The sequence below is a fragment of the Dermacentor albipictus genome, chromosome 1 (genome assembly GCF_038994185.2).
Source record: "Dermacentor albipictus isolate Rhodes 1998 colony chromosome 1, USDA_Dalb.pri_finalv2, whole genome shotgun sequence".
In the NCBI taxonomy this organism is placed as follows: Eukaryota; Metazoa; Arthropoda; class Arachnida; order Ixodida; family Ixodidae; genus Dermacentor; species Dermacentor albipictus.
The window spans coordinates 511,624,003-511,643,463 of record NC_091821.1 but is presented as its reverse complement, the minus strand read 5'-3'; the positions used below and the strand labels follow the sequence as shown (position 1 = coordinate 511,643,463).

General features: G+C 50.2%; 2 long non-coding RNA genes across 2 annotated transcripts; both read left to right on the top strand.

Annotated features, from left to right (window-relative positions):
- The first annotated feature begins 7,043 nt into the window (after positions 1-7,043).
- Positions 7,044-8,516, top strand: LOC135906014 (uncharacterized). Its single transcript, XR_010565595.2, has 2 exons — positions 7,044-7,326; positions 8,397-8,516. It is a non-coding gene; the product is annotated as an uncharacterized lncRNA (long non-coding RNA).
- Positions 8,517-15,416: 6,900 nt separating this feature from the next.
- LOC135906000 (uncharacterized) lies at positions 15,417-18,400 on the top strand. Its single transcript, XR_011511596.1, has 3 exons — positions 15,417-15,854; positions 15,924-16,092; positions 18,261-18,400. It is a non-coding gene; the product is annotated as an uncharacterized lncRNA (long non-coding RNA).
- The last annotated feature ends 1,061 nt before the right edge of the window (positions 18,401-19,461 follow it).

The window sequence follows — 19,461 nt, the reverse complement described above, 5'->3', positions numbered from 1 at the left end:
GTCAGGGGTGAAGAGCCTGCGCTTACACGTGGTGCAGCGCTGTGTTGTTTTGTTTGTTTGACGTCTGTTCTCCAGGGCCCAGGATCCCGACGTTCGTCAAACGAGGCTCGACACCAATACCCTGCAGGTTCTTTCAGCGTTCCTCATGGCCAGCGAATTGAGTTCACCGGCCATTCAGAACAACCGGGGCGAGGACGAGCTGTTAGATATGGGGATGTTTCCTGCGCCTACTTCTAGTTCCCCAGACCACATCGAATCGCAGCACAGCTAACTGAGAAGCGCAGAAACGTGGAAGGCACATTTCAGAGGAGCGCTCGAGCAAACAAGTTGAAGCCCCCCCCCCCTTGTCCGCCTTTGAAGAGCGCATTGCAAGTAAGCAAGGCAAGACCGCATGGAGTAGGTCGGCCCTCGGACAATGGGGCCCAAGCGTCCCCCTTGTCCGACTTTGAAGAGCGCATTGCAAGTCAGCAAGGCAAGACCGCAGGAAGCCGCCGGGTGTGACACCGCCGCACGGGCGCCTACCATTGGCCGAAAATGGCGTCATCTGAGCGGACTCTCCCATTGGCCGAACATGACGCGACTTCCAGTCTTCGAAGGGTTTAAAAGGAGCATTCCAGAGAGACCAGAGCATTCCCTGATTGACCTCTCTCGAACTTCTTGCCGCGGGCCGCAGCGTCCGAGTTGCTGCCGGCCCGTAATGACTGTACGACTGTTACTTGACTCTCACCTCTCAGTATATAATGTAAAATAAATCCTCCAAGTTTGTTTTCATCACGAAGTCCGTCCTCAACCCCTACAGCACCCACACCATGACATATTATTTTTGACAACAGCGACACACAGTGGCAGACTGATATACTTCCTAAAATGGTTTCATTTTATTTTTTTTATCGCAGAACCGCAAGCACAGGTTGTGTCACGCGTATATCGCCGCCACGTACGGTGGCCGCGCTCCTTTTCCTCTAACAATGTGGCCACCGGCAACTTCACGCGCTCCCGTAGGTGGCGGATTGGACTGTCACTCCAGAAGTTGAAATACACAACCTTTTTGCACAGAAACGACGGCATGATTGTTAACATATTGTTGTTTGGGTATGTTTGGCACGAGGCCCAAGACCCTGTCTTCTAATGCGTTCTTATGTTTGCTTTCGCGTCTCTGTCTTGAAGGGACGCGCATCGTAACATGCTGCAATGGTGCTTGCGTTGAGCGTATGTATGGCAAAAAACGCGGTTCTAAAATGTCTGTTCACTAACTTGTGCAGTAAGCCCATGTTTATAGTATTCGCGCACTATAGTAGTAGTATAGTAAGAGTCACGAGTATGGCATCCGTAACCGCAAGCGTCACGTTATGGTCGTAACTCGTAGGGACAGCGTAGTTGTAATCCACAGACCCTGCCACTAAGGAATACGTGGCAAGGCATGGCTGATGAATAAGTAATTGCGAAGATTGGTTTTCAGTAAAGGTTTGTTACCAAGAACTGCGGGAGCATATACTGCCGCAAAGGACGGATGCTGGGCGGTGACTCCAATCATTTACTCGGCACATCACACATCTACACTGGAATTCAACTGGTTTTGCCAACTCTTGCTTATATTCTCTCGCCCCTAAGCTGCGACTTCGCCTGCCACCCGGGCCCTAGCTTTTCCTCTTTGTCCCCCGCTTCTTTCCCAATCTGCTGAGACGTGCTTCCACTGATGCTTGCTCCTCCTTTTTCTCAATGAATGAAGGCATTCATTCATGCATTCCAAAGTTACTGCAGAAAATAGCCTGTCTTTATCTCCATAACCACCCTGTCCCTCACCTGGACTCTACCATCGCAAAACAAAGTTGCTGTGTGTTGCAAATGGCTGGGCCTCACATAAACAATTTGCTAGGAATGGCCCGCAGCACGGCGGGCAATTTTCGGTTGGTGACGAGACAGTATATCGAAAACCTTCTTTGCCATATCCACACTCAGTGCTCTGCTTCGTGAGCTACTATTAGCCGCTACGACGAAGCACGAAATGAAAGAAACCTAGCTGTGCTGGTCGCGGGCAGCTGTTTTTGGATTCGTGATGCGTCGATTTAAGATATACATATTTCTTATCTAAGCCTAAATGGCAGCGATATAGGCAAGGCGAGTTACGGTAGCTCGTTGGCTTCGACTAACGACGCCCTTCACGCAGCACTTTCGTCTTATGCGTGTTTGCGAACGGGAATAAAAGACAGGAGGGTAACACGCCTTCCTGAAATGAAGCATTCAGAATAACCCTTTGTTTGGCGGTTGAATATATGTCGGGGGTCCCCGATACGAATCACCTGCAAGTCTGTATCACCTTGCAAAGGGGAACTCAGATGAAACGTTGTCAAATGGATAGGCTTTTAATTATCATTATTTATTTATTGATATTCCTTACCATGAGGTGAAAGCCGACTAACAAGCATTTAAATTTTCTTTGTCATTAAAACATCCTGTTAATAAAAGGTTGCTGTGCTTTACAGCCCCCTAAATTAAAAAGTAATTTATGAAAAATAAATTGGTGCGCTAAATGTGTAAACGCAGACGCAAGAAAAGGCCTAGTCCGTTTCCCAGTATTCACTCGATGAAGATGGAGCACCTCTATACTCTCACGTTGTAGTAATGTCAAGAGCAAAGCACTTCCAAAAGAGTAAGTCACGAATGTTACTCATTATAAGATGAGCTTGCGCTGGAAAAGAAAATAACACTCAAACATGACGATGGCTGCGCGCAAAGTGCTTCCTCTGATTCCGATCTACGGATCAAGGCGTCAGTTCGCCAGATTGGAATGCTCGTACATAGCAGCGCGATGTCGGGTCGTCAAATGTGATGGAGGGGAGGGAGGGAGGGAGGGAAAACTTTTGAGTCTTTCGAGAGTTTCGCGGTTATGAGGTCTCCGTCGTCTTCATCTTCTTGGCGCTGGCGACTGGAGACTTCTCTTCAGCAAGGGTGGGCCCCTATTCCAGGGCTCCACTGAGTCGCGCTGCATCGCTCGCGTGCTGCACTAGGGCCCTTTGGGCCGTGAGCTCGCTGCTGGTGAGCCGACTCTCCCATTGCTCCGCACTCGGGTGTTCGTGTTTGTGGAATGCTTTGTTGCGTTCGCACTCCCAGGTGATGTGGTAAAGTGTAGGTTTGGCACCGCACCAAGGGCAGGTGGCCCTGTATTGTGTCGGAAACATCTTATTGAGCACGTGTAAGTTGGGGAAGGAGTTTGTCTGTAGTCTGCGCCAGCTGGTCGCTTCCTCCTTTGAGAGGTCTTTGTGTGGTGGCGGATATCTAATTCTAGTTCCTCTATGTAAGTTCAGGGTCTCTGCGTATCCCCCCTCGCAAGCCTGTAGGTGGGTCTCCGGGGCATTCGATCACCCAGCTCGGAACGCTTCACCTCGAGCTAGGCTGTCTGCCCTTTCGTTCCCCACTATGCCTACGTGACCCGGGATCCAGATTAGTTTGTGTCGGGGCTTTTCCTTCTCGGCGGAGGTGGCTCCGCTGAGTATTCTGAGGGCAGTTTTGCTGATTCTGCCTCTCGTGTAGTTTCTGCACACCTCTTTTGAGTCCGTCAGTATGTTGAGAGATCGGCCTGTTCTATAACCTTCCGCTGCCGCCAGCGCTACGGCAATCTCCTCGGCCTCCGCTGTGCCAGCGACCTTTGCTGTGGCATACGTGATCGGGTTTCCTTCCCTATTAACCACTACCGTCGCGGCTACGCGTTCTCTTCCGTGTGGATATACGGCGGCGTCCGTGTATACTGTATTGTCTAGCTGGGCTAGCGTTCTCTCAACATATTCGGCCCTAGCTTTTCGCCTGTTTTCGTGTAAGTTGGGATCCATATTTTTTGGCAGTGGTCCCACATTAATGGTTTTTCTGAGGTGGTCCGGTACGTCCGCGTATCTGTCTGCCAGTCCGCTCGTATCCCGACCCAACCTCCTCAGGAGCGCTCGTCCCGTAGGGTTGCCTCTGAGTCTCGCGGTTTGCGTACCCAGCAGAGCCTCGGCGAGCTCGCTGAAGGTGTTGCTGATGCCCAGCTGGAGCAACTTCTCGTTCGACGTGTTTCTCGGTAGACACAGAGCCGTCTTGTACGCCTTCCTGAGGATGGTGTCTGCTTGCTCTCTTTCTGCCTTGGTCGTCACGTGGTACGGCAGGGAGTACGTGACTCGGCTGACAATTAGGCTGTTGACTAGCTTCAGAGTGTCTTCTTCTTTCATTCCGTATCTCTTTTGGGACACCCTATTGATCATGCGGCCCACCTGTTCCGCCGCCTTGCTCAGCTGGCTAATGGTGTGGTTGCACTTCCGGCTGCCTTGTAGCCACATGCCCAGGATCCTAATCATGTTCTTCTCCGGGATGTTGTGTCCCTCGAGGGTCACCTCCAGTGTCGCTTGCGTTGGGTGCTTGCCGACCCTGAGGAGCTCCGACTTGAGAATGCGTGCCAGTATTCGCTTCCCGCGCGCAATCCGATAAGACAACGCTCTTTCGCTATTGAATCCGTGACAACACACTGGCTATTAGAAACACATGCAGGCGTATCTTGAGCTAACTGATAACTTTGGAACTGTGGTTAGACGCTAAAAAAGCCACCCCGCCCCCTAAAGAAAGAATACATTTGCTTTCAGTATTACCTGAAACATAGTGCGTGTGGTTTAAAAAGAGCCCCCAAGACTGCACAGCGGCGCTGACATGCAGGAAATATGCAGGTATTTATCAAACCAGCATATCGTGGTTCAATGTAGCCCTGTAGTTCAGGGGCAAGTTCTACCACGGGTACTGTGTCGGAGCTCATATTTCATGTCAGCTTTAATTGTCACAAAATCACAGTATTTTTTCTTTAGATCTTATTATTAGACAGCTAAAATACATCGAGCAAAACCCTCACCTTAATATTTCAGTACTTTTCGTTCTAACGCACATATCCGTGCTGATCCATATGTTACAAAATACTGAAAGTGTGCCCAATGCTTTCCTCCAGGAAGCTGTTTTTATTCCTTATGATGCCAGGAACCGAGCCTGATGCCACCAACGCTCAGAAACCTAATCGGGAGTGCGCCCAATGTTCTCGCACACCTTGTGGGATGTACCGTAGCGCCGAGGTGCTTCTTGTATAATGATTGAGAATCGGTTGTAAAGACGGGAGAGCAAGGTTGGGCCATGTGCCATGTGCATGTGCTCATGAAGTTGATTTGTGCCAAGAAAAGCCGGCCAAGCTTTCACACTTTATAAGAAGCCTAGAGCACCACCAATGTGCCGGCTGCTTTACACTGCACCAATGAAAACTATTAAACCAATGCAAGCATTGGTGACATCATTTTATCATTCGAATGTTCAGATTGGTAACCTCTAGATGCGGAGTAAGTTGAGAAGTTGTTTGCGTAATTAACGAAGCTACGTTAATTAAATTTTCGGTAATGGTTCTCATGTGGGTAAAGAAAATGAGCAGTTTGGAGCCCGTCCTCGAGATTATGCAGCCAAGCGAAAAGATTTCGACTAAACGTGCTTCTGTAAGAGCCATGCGAACAAAAATTTTCAAAGTAAACACTCTTGGAAGACGTAACTGACGCAGAAAAAGACATCTGTAGAGTCACAGAAAGAACAGCGCTTCACGACGAGACACAAAGGAGGGACCACCTACAACCTGCGCTAACTTTAAGCGCTGTTCTTTATGTGATATAAAGCAACTAGCCCGTCAGTCATTCCTTCCAAACCTGTAAAGTCAACCTGACCACATCTAGCCTTTTGTGATGCTGTCATCAATAGTACGGCCCCGTGGATATGTTCCCCATGGCCACATAGTCGCGTTCCATTTTCATTCATGCTGCTTTCTCGAAGGCAAGCATTTGAAATTTTAGTGTAAATACGGTAGTGAACGTGTGCCGCCGAAAGCTTGCTTGGTCGCAGAAGCGATGCATGACGGAATGATAGTGCAGATTTAGCGCGTCACTGGCATCAAAAAAATGCGCTGCAGCCGAGGGTAGGAAGATAACGAAAGTGAACAGCTTGGTGGCTGCTCACGGAGCCGTGCCGATGGTGGCGGTGCCATCATGACGAAATTTGAGGAGGCGATATTGAAGGCTGGGGCGTTTTTCTTCTTTTATTCTTTTATTCCTTTTTTTTACAACGACGTTGTTAAGAGTAAAGGGCCGTTTATAGTCCGACGTAACGCCAGCGCTCGCGCGCGCGCGCGCACGCTACGTCACGTCGGCGAAAACGACCCCTCTATAGTCGGGCGCACCGGCGCAGCCATCGTAACCGGCGGCATGCGGCGGCTTCCAACGCGCCCCGACGGGCCCAGCGCCGATATGGCTCCTGAGCCATTCGCGCGTCGAAGTCGGCGGAACTCTCGCACCACAATGCATTGCGCGCGAAGAAAAATGCGCCAACACAACTCCGCAGACTGCGTTTGCGGACGGCGCCTGACTTGGCGAACCTTCTGCGCATGCTCCGAAGATAGCAGCCTACGGCGCGCGCGCTGGCGCACGTTGAAGTATAGAGGGGATGGCATCTCGGCCGGCGCAGCGCAACCGACGTAGCGTGACTGACCGCGAACGACGCTCGCCTGCACGTCGATAACGTCGGACTATAAACGTGCCTTAATAAAGGGCCGTTTATAGTCCGACGTTATGGGCGCGCGGGCGAGCGTCGTTCGCGGTCACTCACGCTACGTCGGTTGCGCTGCGCCAGCCGAGATGCCATTAAAGGGCCGTTTATAGTCCGACGTATTGCGCGCTCGCGCACGCTACGTTACGTTGGCGAAAACAACTCCTTCTATAGTTTGACGCACTGCAGCGCCGACGTAAGGGGCCGTTTAAGGCCCGTTTATAGTCCGACGTTATCGGCGCGCGGGCGAGCGTCGTTCGCGGTCAGTTACGCTACGTCGGTTGCGCTGCGCCAGCCGAGATGCCATCCCCTCTATAGACCAGAACACGCTAGTCTCGCACCCAGACTAACCGAACGCATACTCTCGCACCCGGGTTGCCCGGTCGACCGGCGCTATTTTGTACTGGGCTGCCAAAGTGTGTTCGCCGGCGACCAGTAGACATGGCAAGCGCCAGCTCTAGGGCTCCAATGTGCGGAAATGTGCCCGTTCACACGGATCCAAAGTAGAAGAAGTCATCTGGGCATCATTGCGTCGTGTTTGGATGCCAAAACAACCAGCGGAAAAGGAGCAGGTTGCTTAGCGCTGTTTGCGAAGAGCACAACACACGTAGGGAATCGTGCCGGTGCGGTGTTTCCAGCCTGCGCCGATTTCCATCCGCAACGAAGAATGCCAAGCTGCGCCACCGGTGGATAGCTGCAGTGAATAGGAAGAACTACCAACCCAGTGAAAATGCACGAGTGAGTATTCGATCTGTGTATATTTTGGTGCCACGTTCAACTTTGCGCCCTACAACCGTAATACGCAGGTTTGCTCCGAGCACTTTCTGGGCAACAAGCCTACAGAGCAGAATCCCGCGCCGGTGCTTCGCCTTGGCTATAACAAAAAGGCAAGCCTTTTCGTGTTTTCATTCAGGCAGAGCTCCCGACGGTTAAGCGGAACAGTTGAGTTTGCGGTTAGCGATACTTGCAGCTGGTGCACGGAATGACCATTAAGCGTGAACGACAAGTTGTAGGCCTTGCTGGTGAGCGTTATTGCTAATGAAAGTAAACCGAAGTCTGCTCGTCACGTAGCATGCGTCCACTAAAACGTAAACGACGACTACTCGTCGCCGAAGGTGTTCTTGCAGCGCACCTACCTTTACGAGCTGGTGTTGCAGGTGTCATTCGTAACGAATTCATTTGAGCCTCCTGAGCTCTAAACTGCGTGCGGGCTGTTATGCGGGGCAAAGCGCAAAATATTTCCGTTCATATGGCGAGGAAAATAAGGTGCTTAATTATTCTTGTATTTTGTAACAAAATTTTGATCGTTCTCACTAGTTTTTTTTTACTGTTTTCTTTTCTAAGGGAGCGCCAACAATCCGATGGCCTCGCACAAGCGAAACAGGTCTTGTACCAGGTAGCTGCAGTTGGTGGGGCTAATTTCTTGAATGCAGGTGCGGTTGTTGTCTTGTACCAAAGGGGTCTAAGTAGGGATGGTAATTTTACGTGCCCTGTCATGGTTTGTGCAACTGTACAACACCTGCATCTGTCATGCTCGCCCTGTTATACGGGCTTTGACTGCACATGTAGTTGAACATTATAACTACTGTAGTACCTCATTTTCCAATGAGTGCAGGTTTAGCATCATATGCTGCTTGTTCGAGTGCTGTAGGCTTTTGTTCTGAATGTTGTACTCTTAAGTGGTTGCACGATACAATTGGCCTGGTGTATTTTCTATTTCATTTTGAGAGGACTTTATATCTTCGCAAAAGTGATGGCATGGGAAAGAACTACAGCCCTTCTTACTATAACATCTATTTTGTTTTCAGTGTGCAGGTGGTGAAGGGCAGGCGTCTGCTAACCAGGCAGTCAAACGACCTCGCCAGTTGGTTGCCAAGCGCGGCCAACCCAGTAGAGACCATTACAAACAAGACCAAACTGAAAGTGCAGATGACAGTGTTCTGCGTGCTTTAATAATATATGGCACCAACACAGTGCTGTAAATTCCTTCACAGGTTACGTGCCAAAAAGCTCACAGGTGTTCTAGCATATAGCGCGTGGTTTGTACAAACGTAATAGCGTACCTACCCGATGTATTCGCTTCTGCAGTCTGCACAGCACTCAGTGTGTCCATTGTGGACTTGCACGAGGTCTTGAAGTTTGATTGAATCCAGACAGCGAAAATGACAGGTTAGAAAAAACGTGATACACGCCTTCCGCCCAGCTAAAAAGCCCAAGTTTCGCTTTCGCGCCGGGTCGCATCTCCCGGCGTGGCAGCCCAGGCCTGCTACTTCGCGGCGCTTGGGATAGATGGCGCGACCGGCGCTCATCAATATGGCGGCGCCCTTTGAATTCACGGTGTTCTGGTGTATACTTCAACGCGCGCGCCGTAGGCAGCTATCTTCGGAGCATGCGCAGAAGGTTCGCCAAGTCGCGCGCCGTCCGCAAAAGGCGTCTGCTGAGTTGTGTTGGCGCCTTTTTCTTCGCGCGCAATGCATTGTGGTGCGAGAGTTCCGCCGACTTCGACGCGCGAATGGCTCCGGAGCCAAATCGGCGCCGGGCCCGTCGGGGCGCGTTGGAAGCCGCCGGTTACGTTGGCTGCGCCGGTGCGCCCGACTATAGAGGGGTCGTTTTCGCCGACGTGGCGTAGCGTGCGCGCGCGCGCGCGCGCGCGTGCGTTACGTCGGACTATAAACGGCCCTTTATAGTCCGACGTAACGCTCGCGCGCGCCCGCTGCGTCACGTCGGCGAAAACGATCCCTCTATCACGGCTGCTAAATGGAAACGCACTTGGTGCGCTCCATTGAGCGGCCGTGCCTCTATAGTCGGGCGCGCCGGCGGCTTTCAACGCGCCCCGACGGGCCCGGCGCCGATATGGCTCCTGAGCCATTCGCGCGTCGAAGTCGGCGCAACTCTCGCACCGCAATGCATTGCGCGCGAAGAAACAGACGTGCGCCAACACAACTCCGCAGACGGCTTTTGCGGACGGCGCGCGACTTGGCGAACCTTCTGCGCATGCTCCGAAGATAGCAGCCGACGGCTTTTGCGGACGGCGCGCGACTTGGCGAAAGTTCTGCGCATGCCAATAATTGGTGACCCGGACGTGATCGCCATGAACCAGCCAAGCGACGCCGACAGCCCCACGGTAGCCGTACTTGATGTCAAGCTACCTCCGTTTTGTACTGGCGACCCGGAACTTTGGTTCGTGCAAGTTGAGTCGCAGTTCGCTGCACGCCGCATCACTGCTGACAGCACCAAATACCACCACGTGGTGGGCAACCTCCCGCCTGCGACGGCCAGCGAGGTGCGGGACCTAGTGCTAACGCCGCCCGCAGAGAACGCCTACCAGACGCTAAAAGAGACATTGATTCGCCGTGTCACACCGACAGAGCATCTCGCCTCCGTGACATCATGAATAAGCTTCGAGCTACACCTCCGCGACAGCCCACAGAGAGGAGGACACACGTGAGCAACGAGCTTGAGTCATGTAGTCACGTCTTTCTGCGGAACGACGCTGTGCGACGACCACTACAAGTACCGTACGATGGGCCGTTCAAGGTTCTCCGTCGTGGGCGGAAGACGTTCACTATCGAAATGCGGGGGCGGCGGGAAGTTGTCTCGTTGGACGGACTTAAACCTGCGTACATGGAAACGCAGTCCATGACACCCACCTCCACCCCGTCGCCTGCAACCCATACAAAAGTGCCTCGTCCCAGGGCAGCGGTTTCCACCAGGGCGGAAAATGCAGCCACGCCTGCTATTCGCACCTACCACACGCGCAGTGGCAGACGTCTAAATGCGCCAAATCGCCTCAACCTCTAATCACACGAGTGTTTTGTCGTGTTGGTTCCGTTCGTGATCTCACTAGGGGGGGGGGGGGGGACCGCTATTGGCCTCGAGCTCCACCACTGGAAAAGCTGGCGCCACCGTCGGCGTGACGTGCTAGGAGGGATCACGTGGACATAGCGGCCGCGTCGGCTGCTTCGGGCGCGCCGAAGCGAGCTGAAAACGAGTTTAAATTCCCTCGTACGCTGCGGTCCTCATTTAGTGGCGAGATTTTCCCGCTTCGAGTGTTTCCTTTACAACGCTTGAAAGCACTACAATAGGTAGTGCTTGCCTTTGAAGGCGCGCAACATGGTAGGCTACTGCTCGGTGCCGCAGGGCCGGACGCACGTAATGGAGGCCGGTGTCAGGCTTATTCACACGTGGCCGCAGGACAAGAAGCTGCGTGAAGCTTGGCTCGCGAAACATAAAACCGGCAAACAGTCATCGGCTACAACTCGGGTATGCAGCAAGCACAGACGCGAGGAAGATTTCTGCTACGGCGCCCGGTCTGCGATGTTCTGAAAACGCGCACTGAGACGCTCGCCCGAGTCCGCTGCCCGTCTAATGTCATGACGGTTTGGTCTATGAACTTGTCGATGCTATAGATACTGGCAAGTTCAGTGGAGTGGAAAGGCAGCGGTAAGAAGCACATTTAAAAAAAGCATGGCATATGGTCATGTTTGTGTTATGAATTAATGCACTGCATTACAAAAAAGGAGCAGCGGGAAATTGCACGCTGAGAACACCGATAAACATACAGTGCGACGCAACTCGAGAAATAGTATTGAAAGGTCAAAGAATTTAGAAGAAAAAAAAGATTGAATCGTCGCGACGGCACATCACAGTCCCTGTAGGCGTCGAAGTCTCTACAATGAAATTATTTTTGAACAGCTCTGATAGCGCCCACGCAACAATGGTTGCTTGTATACTGTCAAATGCTCATATTATGCGGCCTAAAGCTCATGGCACGGTGCGAATACGCGCGCGCGGAGAAAGCGACACAGTGCGCGGACAAGCATGCAGACGCGCAGTTGGTCGCTGCGAATCTGCGCGATCGCTGCATTGAGGCTTCGTTCTATTACACTCCATTTAGTTATGCAAACACTATAAGAACATATTTTACATAGTTTGCTCCCAGCGTTTACCTACCTTTCACGCAAGAAGCCGGTTCGGGAGACTCCATCGCGGCGACCGCGCGCAGTGGCGTTCGCTCTACGTATTCGGTAAAGAGATAGCGTCTGTAAACGATTGTGTGCTTTCAGTTTGCCCAAGATTATTATTTAGACAGTAAGAAACTTCTCTCGTTTCGAAAGTACTTACAGAAATGTCCGGGAGAGCTCGCGCCTGGTGTTTTCAGTGAGCGCTGACAGCAAAACCTATGAGGAGCGCGCCACGTGATCCCTCATACTACGCCAGCGAGGCGCTTCCGATAGATGGCGACTCCGTAACTCCTCGCCGCCACAAAAATGCCGCTGTGCTGCCAGCGCGGAACAGAGCCGACCGCAGTCGACCGTAGCCAGCCGGCCGCCGAGAGAGGGCCGGCGCACAAAGAATATAGATCAGTCGGCACCGTGACTCCAAGCCCCACGTCTCGTCACTGCTTTCCTCGCGCGTGCCAGCTAAAATACTGCGCGCCGTAGTACCTACGACGATTTTTGTGAAGTTGCTGTAGGGCAAGATATGAATGTCGGGCTTCAATTTTGCAAATGCAATATTGCCGCTAAAATTGGTAATTAAAACTTTATAAAGATATTTTTTGTTGCCTGACGTGAGCCACATTTTCCATGATGCCGCATTTGTATTGGCTGCCAAGCCTTACAGTTTGACAGAAGATGTGCACATGCGCTTATCGCAAGTTATCAGTGCAGCACCCTGTGTTATTTGGCGCAGAAAAAACAGCGTGTATAGGGAACCCAAGCTCAAGTTTGGGCGCGCGACGACAGCGCTCACTGCTGCTCTAGCGAGCGAGCCGCGCAAAACTGGGGATAGACGGCGCCCGCGCAGCCAGGCGCAACCAGTTTGCAGGTGGCCACTGCACGTGCGCGCCCGCGCTACTCAGTCGAGCCGGGGCATTGGGGCGTCGCGTCGCCAGCTGGGAATGTTGTCAAAAGGCTTCTTGCGCGAAATTGAGTTACCACTATGGCAAAAGCAGCCCCGCCGAAGGGAAAAGCGCGGTCCGAAGTATTGCGGTGTCGTGGGCTGCTGTGTCGTAACGAGCCCCTAATTCTCGTACCTTCAGTACTAGTGCAGTTACTTCACTGAAGCAGTGCATTCTACAGCATGAATGTTTTTCTAACTCATTTGAGAAGAGGTCCGAGACATCTTGTTCTAAGCGTCTCTTTGGCTTTCCGCTTGGCTTGCCCCATTTCTAGGGCTGGCTGGTGCATGAATTTACTTCTTTATTGTTGACGTAAATGCACACCGCAGCTGCGTGCTTGCACTGAGCCGTGATGCCAGCTTTGCAGGTGCATCTCCTTCTCGAAAGCAAGAATTCCTCTTTTCATGACACGACCACTGCAGCTATGAAAGAATGAAAATAAGGGCGAGACAGTGAAGCCATTTGCCACTACTTTTCAAATGCAGCTGCCTTCCAAACTTGCCTCTACAAATATTCAGCAACATGGCATGGTGCGCATTTCCAAAGCTAACTCCAAGTTTGCAGCTCTGCCACAATACTCCAGGCTGCCCTATAAAGCGAAAATAAAGGCAACATAATATGCTTACGTTTACTAATATAAACACTAGCACACTGTTTCGAGTGTGCGTTCACTAGCGTGCTAATTACGCGAGCGCATCACGCGCGCGATACCATATCACGCCTTTAATTCTGCACCACTCACACTGAACCGCCTTCGCGCAGCAGGTTTTATGCACCTGTAAAGCCGATACTTTCCCAAAACTCGAGTGCAGCCATGACGCGACCGCCGAAATCAACGAGGTGATCAGTTCAACCGGCTTCCCAGTGCTTAAATTTTAGCTGCCTCGCCGCCAAGTCAGTGGGTGATGCTCCAACGGGCGAAGCAAAAGTGTATTTTCGCAGGCTTTTCAGTGGGATGCCATGGCCGTAAAATTTTTTTTTTTTTCGCACGCCGCAAACGTTCGTCCCCGACAGTAGACGACAACAACTGTAAGGCTGCCATATCAAAACAACTAAAACATATGCTTCATATTCGACAAGGAAGAACATCGAGAGTACGCGGCTTCATTTCGCAGTGTGTATAGACAATCAGTATTTTTAACATATCACAGAATGACACTCATCTCGAGGCACACGTCGTACACGATGTTGTCGCTCACTTGGGAAATACATTTTGCATTGAGCTGTGCATCGTTGCCGTTGATTGTCTGCTCCACAGAGTGTACGTGACTGACGAGCTTTTCTCCTTTTAACAAGTTGGCTTTCCTAAAATAGCTGGCCGATCTTTTTGAAGCCGCACTGAAGGCGATACATTGTGACGCGCCGCACGTGCAAAGCGAGGAGAGGGCCCTGCACGTGCACAAAAAGCGAGCGGCTGCAGCGCGGTGCAGCAGAAATGCGCAGTAGATATTCCCAGTTTCGACTTTTTCTGCCACAGATGGCGCTACCCGTCAGGAGCAGTGGCGCCGCTCGCGGTGCTTGGGTAGCCTATACCTGCTGCATTGGCGATCTCTGGGAAAGAAAGCGAAGGAGAGGGGGACCCGGGGGGCGTGCGCGGTATCCAAGGTGGCTGTAGTGGTGCTGAAACCCGGAAATTGTCGACATCCTCGACTACACCCGGGAGGGGGAGGGGGGTAACAGAAGACCTATGGGCCCCGGGTGCAAGACCACCTAGCTACTGCCCTGGCTGCACGTCCGGCTATGTGTCGTCGAGGCAGCAGGGAGGGTGCTCTAAACATAGGAGGGTGCGCTAAGTTGCATATTGCTTCAAGGTCGAACGTCTTAATTTTTTTATTTAGTGGAAAGTGGTATCCCTTCCTCCCCATTTCTTAGTGGGTGTTCAATGTTTAATGTTTTTCTTTCAAATATACACAGAAGCATGTGTAAATGTGATATATTGTATTTTGAATTACCCTGAATGTATGATCTACAGTGCTTTGCTATTACTACGATGTGCAATAAATTTTGCCATGCTTTGTATTACCTGTTCGGAACCCTATTCACATTTTTTAGGAGTAAGCTCACGCTTCATATTACTGAAACTTAATCAAGGAGTGGAAGACACCAGCCAAAGAACAGCCAACCTTTCTTTCTCTCATTTAATACCCCTTTTAATTTCCTTTTTACATATTCCGTTATGCCCTGATAGGCAATAAACAACGTTATTCAAAAAATGCAATCGCACGGGCCCGAAACATATATTTCCATCCTAATTCTTTTGGTCTGTGTCTCCTACTGTCATCATGCACTATCTTGACCACACGGGACTCATTCGGACCCTTCAATTTCTGAAACTGAAAGGATTCGCGAATAACGCTTTAGATACGCCGATGTGTTACGCAGCAGATGTATTCGATTTAATGGTTTTGTTTGTGGGGCTTCACGCGCCAAAGTGACTCAGGCTATGAGAGATTCCGTAGTGGAGGCATGGAGGACTCTGTAAATTTCGACCACCTGGGATTCTTTGAAGTGTACTAACATCGCACAGCAAACGGGCGCCTTGTTTTTCGCCTCCATCCAAAAGCGGCCGCTGCGGCCGGGATGCCATCCCTCATCCTTGGGCACAATCGGGCACCCTAACCACTGCACCACCACGGCTTAAAATTGCATTCTGTCAGCCGTAGTCACGTTCGACTAGCGTTTAGGGAGCTAAACCGTTACTTGCAACAACATCACTGAAAGGCCGACGCGTTGCGTGCACGGCAGGCCTGCGTCCTTGCGTATGCTCAAAGCCAGCGGCGCGTACCATGCATCGCGTTACGGCCAACAGCGCCATCTACGTCCAGCTTGAAATGCAGGAGCGGCCACCGCTACTATACTTTTAGGCCCACCATAGTGCCACTGCGCTCCCAATATGGCGGCGCCTACGAAAAAAGAAGCGTATCCCCGCAGGCCGGCTGTACCCGGTTTAGAGGCAAACCGGATGTGACGTGAGCCAGTGCCGTACTCCCTGCCCCCAGATAGGTACTTGTACGCCTAGGGAAAGACGCTGCTAGGTGCTGCTGCTAAATCCCTGTGGTTTCTGCCGGCTCACGTAGGTTCGTTCGCGTGGTCTTGTTACGCCTCGCTGGATCGTGTTCAGTCATGCCGTCCTTGCGCGGCGTCATTGTCGGCGAGTCAGGTTAAATTCTTTAATAGGTCGCGCCTGCGCCTAATTGAGTCTATTAAAGACTGCACATTCAGTTTTGCTGGCTACAATTCAGTGTGGCTGACGTGGGCTGTCTCCACGATGCGCTTCGAGCGTGTCGATTTCGCCGTTCTTTATGTTGGCGGAAATGACCGTGAAAGCAACATGGATCTACAAGAAATATGCAACAACATCAAGGTAAGTCTACTGAAACCACAAAATTTGAAACAATAAGCGCTAATAGTTGTGTTTTCTTTTAAATTTTAGGCCTTGATTGTTCAGCGAGACGGCGCCCGTCGTGCTGGTTTTCAAGGTGCTCTCTCGCTGGCTAGAAGATGCTGATGCGGAACAGAAAATGCAAAAACGTCGCTTGCTCAACCGCAAATTGACGGCTACGCTGAAGCGCATGCCGTGTCTGCGGAATTTGAACCCCGAGGTATGGACCCCTTTTTTTCCAGAGGCATGCCGTTACATACCGTCAGGAACACGCTTGGCTTATTTCTGACTCGGTAAAAAAATGTTTCACTTTTTCTCGCTGCTCGCTGCTGAAGAAATGCGGACCGTTTGTCGTAGTTGTCTCCATCACAGGGTGGCATTACTGCGGTGAACAAAGCAAGTGTTGCCGTACATACTGTGCGCACTTCACCCTTTGTTGGGCGGTCGGAAAATATTGGTCCCACTATTCAGGGCAACTTCGCTACTCTGTAGCGGTGAAGTGTAATTTCTGCCATTGAACGTTCCTGTGTAGACATGTTTCTGAATCACGTTAAGCACATCTTTTCGTCAATTTCTTTGTCAAACATGCGATAGAGCGGTTGCGCAGATTGTTTACTTCCCTTTCTACAATGTTTGGTTTATTCTGTCGCCGTCCTTCAAACCACCACAGCGGCAAATCGACTCTTTTGATCGAAATTCCGCGTTTTCATAATAGTTGAATTTTGGTGCGGTTAGGTGTCTAAATTTCTCGTGCCCACAGCTACCAAAACAGGTGATCAAATTATTAGCATCGCGAATAAATCGCATTCCTACATATGCAAGCTGCTACATATTTTTGATTGATTGATTGAATAACTTTAATGAGCGGTTCTTAAAACGAAACCCGCTTTGCCTCTTCCTTGCTCAGTGGGTGGTGGCTGCTGCAGTCCTGCCAATATTGGTCACTGTGTATGGCACTGGATATGTGCTGCTTGGCATGTGTCCAAATGGCAACTTGGTTACCTGTTAAGTGCAGCTCAACATGTACCACTGGGTAGACACGTAGAACAAGAGGCAAGAAATTAAGTATACAACAGGAAATTTAAGAAGTCAGCCACAGAGAAGTCGGAAAGTCGGCATCGAAAGCAACCGAGTATGGACAAAAATGAACTAAACGAGACCAGGACATGCATTGTGTGCAGAGTTACAGAAGTGAACGAGTGGTTGCATTTTACTGAACATTACAAAGGCTTCACTTATAACCGATTTTCACATATGCATAGAATCTGCTAACTTTTCTGTGCAAAACTCTACCGGAAAGGATATATTGCATCCATCGGTGTTAATATATTTCCTAGCATATTTTCTCTTTTTCAGCCAACATACACATCCCCGTTAAATCAAATAGATCACTGTAGATGGCTGCCACAAGCATATTACAAGAACTGTGAATTGGAAGCTGTTGGCTACCTGTGGCACGAAGTCATGCAAGGGTACATGTAGTCTTTGTGTGCACATTGACTTCATGTTTTACTCATTTGACTGGCTCCTATTGCACTCTGGCTGAATAGCAATAACACACAGGCCACTTTACGCTCGAGAAGCCTGCGAAAGCTGCAGGTACATTCATAAAAGTTCATAAGTACATGGCATTAGTGAAAAAATTAAAACCTTTTCTGGTACAGCCGTGCGTTGTCGGAAGTGTCTCAATGCATTGCAGTGATTAAACAGGCACATATTGGCTGTACCACTTGGATTTCAGCGTGCACGCGTTGGCTGGATAAAAAATTCTACCATATTTTAACACCGAACATTAGCTCACGGGTGGAAAGCGCTGTTTCTGTTGTAAATAGATGTGGCTTGCACACAAGGTATGCTGCATGAACAGAAGGTGCTGCAGCCACATAACCTGACCTTTGATCTTCATTATGCTCACAGATTGAAGGGATGGAACTAAGTGCGTCTTTTAAATGCTTGATTTCAGCCAGTTAAATTTGCCAACACGGGGGATTCAAACCACTGGTGTCCATCTGCTGTTGGGCTGGATTCTCAATTTAGTGAGAATACTTACTGCGTTCATTGGTGCTGACAGATATCAAGTCAGTTGTAGCTCGGCATTTACTGTATTCCGTTTGTCACCAAAATGCTAGAGAACCACTCGAGATCCTTCGATGTCAGCATCGTCATAATCAGTGGGCACCCCATAAGAAAAATAGGTCAATTTTGGATGGTATCCTTGCAAGTGTGAGAAGGCTAGGCCACAGAAACTCTAGTTTCTGATTTGTGCACTATTCAGCCACATTAAAATGTGAGGAGCCTAGACATCTAAAAGACGAGGAGCAAGCAAATTGAATGTAGCTACCAAGCAAAAAATGTGGAAGCGTAAGCTGTTGATTTTTTACTCTAAAGGCACGTTCACACTGAAGACGGAGCGGCTAAACCGGGCAAAGCTCTTGGCCAGGCGGATAAAAGCAGGCGTTAAACGAGGCAGCAAGCCCGATCGCTTGCGGACCACTTTTTTTCCTGCCCGCCAGAGCTGTCCGCTTTGCTGCAGCCAATTGGAACACCAGACGACGCTGGCATGTGCGCGATAAGGATGGACGACCAGTGCCACGAGACGGCGACAAGTGCACCACAAAAACGTAAGATACTCCGCCTCGGCGGTGCGGGCAGCCAGGCAAGCTGTCCAGTATACAGGGTGTTTCAGCTAACTTGTGCCGAGGCTTTAAAAGAGAAAGACCGAAAGAAACTAGGCCTGCAGTACTCAAATGCAATCAATTCAGTAAACTACCCTTTTGAGCAACTTTAGTACTTACAGCTCATTGAGAAACATCTGCTTTATTTTTATGTGGTTATTTTTTCAGGACAAAAGAAAGTGCACAAAATCGAAAAAAAGTACCATGCAACTATGCACTTTTTAGCAGTGATGAAGAATGCGGCATGCAGACAGGATGTAAAAAATATGCAGTTCCGACACACTGAAAATTATGTAAGCAGCTTTCTTTGCTGCTTCTGTTCGTTGATGGCATTTGGCAGTGATGTGTTAAATGTTACCTTGCATGCACCACTTGTGTTTGTAGTACAAAGAGCTCACAGACAGACGTGCGCTCCGATGCTCAAGGTGGTATTGTGCACCATCCATATCCTGTGAGAGTAGTGGCACTGTCATTTCCTCACATGGCGCATCGCATGGCGGGTGAGGTAGAGAAATCCGTTTATTGAATCCTTAGGAGAAATAGTTGCTGCCACGTCCTGTGCCCGACAGAGCAGTGCCTGCTGGCCACCCAGTGTTGCAGTGTAGGGACATTGAAGTTTTGATGCTGGACCACCACTTGCATACTGTCGTTTTGACGGCGTGGTGCTGTATTGCAGTTTTGCATCTGCACATCCTGTGTCAATTGTTGGCATGGACACACTTGCCGTGTTTATTTTTTTCAGAAATAGCATAAGCATGCCATACCACACCTTGAACTATCATATTTTTAGTTTGCCCACAACTGTCACCATGTCTAGTTGTAGTGTTTTTCTTTTAAAGAGACTCCATACGAAAGATGCTTTCTGATGGCATCTTTACCTTCTCGTGTGATCATTCAGCGAGCACAAAGTACTG